Raw genomic sequence first — 4,261 nt, 5'->3', positions numbered from 1 at the left:
AGGTAGTAGATGCAGAAATAAATTTACAGAAGCAGATGTGTGGGGGAGGGGTGGTTGGGACAGTTGGCTAGACTTTGCTTAGTCATCATGGCCGGCGTCTCTCCTTTCTACATTTTTATTGGGACATTTTCTCCTACAGTAGAGCTGGTATGTGGTTAAGCTGAGATGAAAGGACAGGGCTTCTATTTACAAGAAGACTTTTTCAGCTTCTTCAGCCACAGCTCTCACCAATGCAGCTGGCCCTTCTTGATGGAAGGAAAAGGAAATTTAGACTCATGCAAAGAATAAGAGCTGGAATTGATTGAAGGAAGGAAGGAAAGAAGGAAGGGAGGAAAGAAGGAAGGAAGGAAAGAAGGAAGGAAAAAGAAAGGAAGAAAGGAAGAAAGGAAGAAAGGAAGAAAGGAAGAAAGAAAGAAAGAAGAAAGAAAGAAAGAAAGAAAGAAAGAAAGAAAGAAAGAAAGAAAGAAAGAAAGAAAGAAAGAGAAAAAGCAAAGAAAGAAAGAGCAATAAGAGGCAAAGAACAGTCATTGAAACATTGTGATTACAAAATCCAGCTGGAAACATGATGTCCATTCCTTGATTAGGGAAACATGATGTCCTTTTCACAACTTGAGAATGATTCTCTGCAACTCTTGGGTCTGCCTTCTTGTCTTGTTTCCATTCTCTGAATTACTTTTTTTTCCTTAATTGCAATTCTCTTAAAATCTTCATGGGGTTCTTCTGAAAGTTTTGGGGTCTGATTCATTAGAAGTCAAACCTGCAAATCTTTTCAAGACAGATTCTTCTCTATTTGGGCCGGAATGTGGAAGACAACACTCAAGATATTTAAAAGCCTCTTTTATCTTGTTAAGAAAGTCTGTGAAGCATGGTTTTAAATTCTTTTGAAAGCTTAACAAAAGGCTTTGGTTTTAAATCTTTCAAATGTTATTTATCCTGGTGACATTTTTTACTTTGAGAGAGGCACTTGACTTTTGGATAGGCTGGTAGTGAAAAATAGTTTTATTTCTGAATCCAGAAACACCTGGTTCATTTATATTTCATATAAATGTTGCCCATGGTTGGAATAGTTCTTTGTCTAAATTCTGGATAGATAGAAAAATAGATAGATAGATAGATAGATAGATAGATAGATAGATAGATAGATAGATATCAGTATTTTATCATTTGTCAATAAGTTAGACCAGATGGAACTGTCAATGATCTGCCTAGATATCATCTTAGTCAAATTACTACTCCTCAGGATTCATTATGTATATTTTACCCCAGGTGGCCAAACTTTCTGTCACCATATTCCAAGGGTGATTTTTAGTCACATTCTAGTACTAATTTCTTCCCTGTTCTTCCAGTCTCATCATCAATCTGCATGAGCCTTTTTCACCTTGTCTGATGCCCAATCCAATTTCAATGACCTATTTTATAAAGTTTTGTTGCAGTAGCAGCCCAGTTCTAGGTACCAAACTCTATTCCAATAAGCTACTGCTGCATAACAAACTGCTCTAAAACAGAGCAACTTAAGTTTTAAACAGAGTAGTTCAGAGTGTAAACTTCCATTCACACAGAATTAATGTAGGTCAGTGAATATTCATCTGCAGAATGAATTGATCTTAAGTATCCAAAATGGCGGGTTTTTTTCCTTTCTTTTTCCCTCTTTTTTTTTTTTTTTTTTTTTAAAGGCTACATTGGCAGTCTGTGGAACTTCCCAGGCTAGGGGTCAAATTGGAGCTACAGCTCTTGGCGTACACCACAGCCACAGCTACATGGGTTCTTGCCGGAGGCCACCTCCAGCAGCCAGCAAGTGTACACTTTTTCCCGATTGGAGAGGGATATGGTGTCAGCGAATGTACGTACGGAGACAGCCTCTTTGTCTCTTCTTTCAGGGCACTGGACTGCTCAAACCTTATTGGCATAAGTGGTTGATTATATAGACAGTTTTTCACTACAGATTACGTCACAGTGTTAAAAGTACATTGGTTAACTATTACATGGTGTAGCAGCTATATATCATGTTCTAAGATCTTTATCTTAACTAAACTTAGTGAGTACAATTTAAGGGCAATTAGGTACAATACATCATGGAAAGGAGGAGACAGTACAAATCATCCCATGGCCAGCAAGTCTCCACAAGTTGAAGAGGTCACGGACACAAGAATTTGGCATTCACAAATCTTGTTTTTAGACTGGTGCTTATCTTTAAAGTGTTATGGCAAGGAGACAGTGTAAGAAGCTATAAACCAACTTAACTAAACTAGCTATCACTTAATAGCTTTTAAAATCAAAGACAAAACTCACAGCTAGGTTTCTTGGATAATAAATGTCTAACTTTTATGAACCTCATTAAAATCCTAACTCTAAAGTTTACTATATAACTAGTTAATAGATAAACACTATGTTTTAACTAAGTTGGATTGAAATAGGGGAGAGTCCTTCAGGATGAAATTTTTATTATATTACTGTTGTAACTTGGTTAAATCACAAATCACCACAGGAAAATAAGAATGGGAAATAAGAATAATAAATAAATAATCAGGAAAGACTGAAGAAAACTGAATAACAAATAAAACAACAGGAAAGACTAGGTCACCTGAGAAACAATCCATGTTCTCAGGTGCAAACATGGAAATTGTTTTCCCAGGAAAGCGCCAATTCTTCCCCATCAACATCAAAGTGAGAGCTGTGTAACCTGAAGCTTTCCCTTAGCTTGTACCATACAGGCAAGTCTCATCCTGACCAGAAGCCCACCTTTGGTTTGTACCATTCAGGTGAGCTTTTATCCTGTCCAGAAGCCCATCTTCAGCTTGTACCATTCAGGTGAGCTCCCTTTCTTGGTTAGGAACCTGCCTTCAGGTTTTTCTGCCATCAGGCAAGGTCCTCTTTTTGAGTCCCTACATCTTCTCGGCTCCCCGCAGGTTCTGAGACCTACACCACAGCTCATGCAACTCCAGATCCCCAACCCACTGAGTGAAGCCAGGGATCGAACCCCCTGTGCCACGACCGTAACTCACAAAATGGCTTTTTTCACAAAATCCCTTATTCCTGGGTATAGATGGCTGGAATTCTGGGCTTGTGTGAGTCTCTCGAGCAAAGCACCTATTTTATTTTTATTTTAATTATTTTAATTGTTATTTCCCCAATACAATTTTTGTTCTACTGTACAGAATCATTAATAAGTCCACAAATAACAAATTCTGGAGAGGGTTTGGAGAAAAGGGAACTCTCCTGCACTGTTGGTGGGAATGTCAATTGGTACAACCACTATGGAAAACAGTATGGAGGTACCTTAGAAAGCTATACATGGAACTACCAAATGACCCAACAATCCCACTCTCAGGCATCTATCCAGACAAACTTTCCTTGAAAAAGACACTTGCACCTGTATGTTCATTGCAGCACTATTCACAATAGCCAAGACATGGAAACAACCCAAATGTCCATCAATAGATGATTGCATTAGGAAGATGTGGTTTATACACGCAGTGGAATACTACTCAAACGTAAAAAAAGAACAAAATAATGCCACTTGTAGCAACATGGATGGAACTAGAGACTCTCATACTAGGTGAAGTAAGTCAGGAAAAGAAAGACAAATACCATATGATATCACTAATATTTGGTATCTAATATACAGCAAAATCACTTATAAATTGCTTCTTCATTATGGAGGCTTCAGGTTTGAATTTCCTACTTGCTGGCTCAACACTTTCAGAGAGTTCTATAAGAGATCTATATGGAAGTTAGAGGGCTTCTAATGACCTGGCATCAGATACCTCAGAACATTACTTCTCCATACACATTTGGCCAAGCAAGTCACTAATACCATACCAGATTCAACAGGAGAGAATTAGATTCTACCTCTCAAGGTACTAGGAAAAGTAGCAAGTTATTTTTCATCCATACTTAATTATGTTTTTTTATACATGATTTTTCATGGGATGTGAAGTGTGGATTCATACTGTATACAAATGTAAATTGCTGATAACTTGTTCTCCAGAGAATTTTTCCTTCCCCAACCTGATTTTTTTATCTGAAACCTCAATGTTTTCCCAACTCTATACATTTGTTCTATAACCAGTTAGATCCTTTACGTTATAAATAACTGAAAATCTTACTGAAATCACATATTCAGATACAAATCTAAAAAAAAAAAAAATCTTGGCCCAAAGAACAAATTTTCTAACCCAGTAGTAGAAGAGATGATGGTGATTGGCTTCAGGTGATGTGTAAATTAGGGGATTGATTGGGATGCCATCAGGTCTCAGTATCT

Source organism: Phacochoerus africanus, chromosome 15, assembly GCF_016906955.1.
Source record: "Phacochoerus africanus isolate WHEZ1 chromosome 15, ROS_Pafr_v1, whole genome shotgun sequence".
Classification (NCBI taxonomy): Eukaryota; Metazoa; Chordata; class Mammalia; order Artiodactyla; family Suidae; genus Phacochoerus; species Phacochoerus africanus.
The sequence above is the reverse complement of the archived record's forward strand: the minus strand, read 5'-3'. Positions refer to the sequence as shown.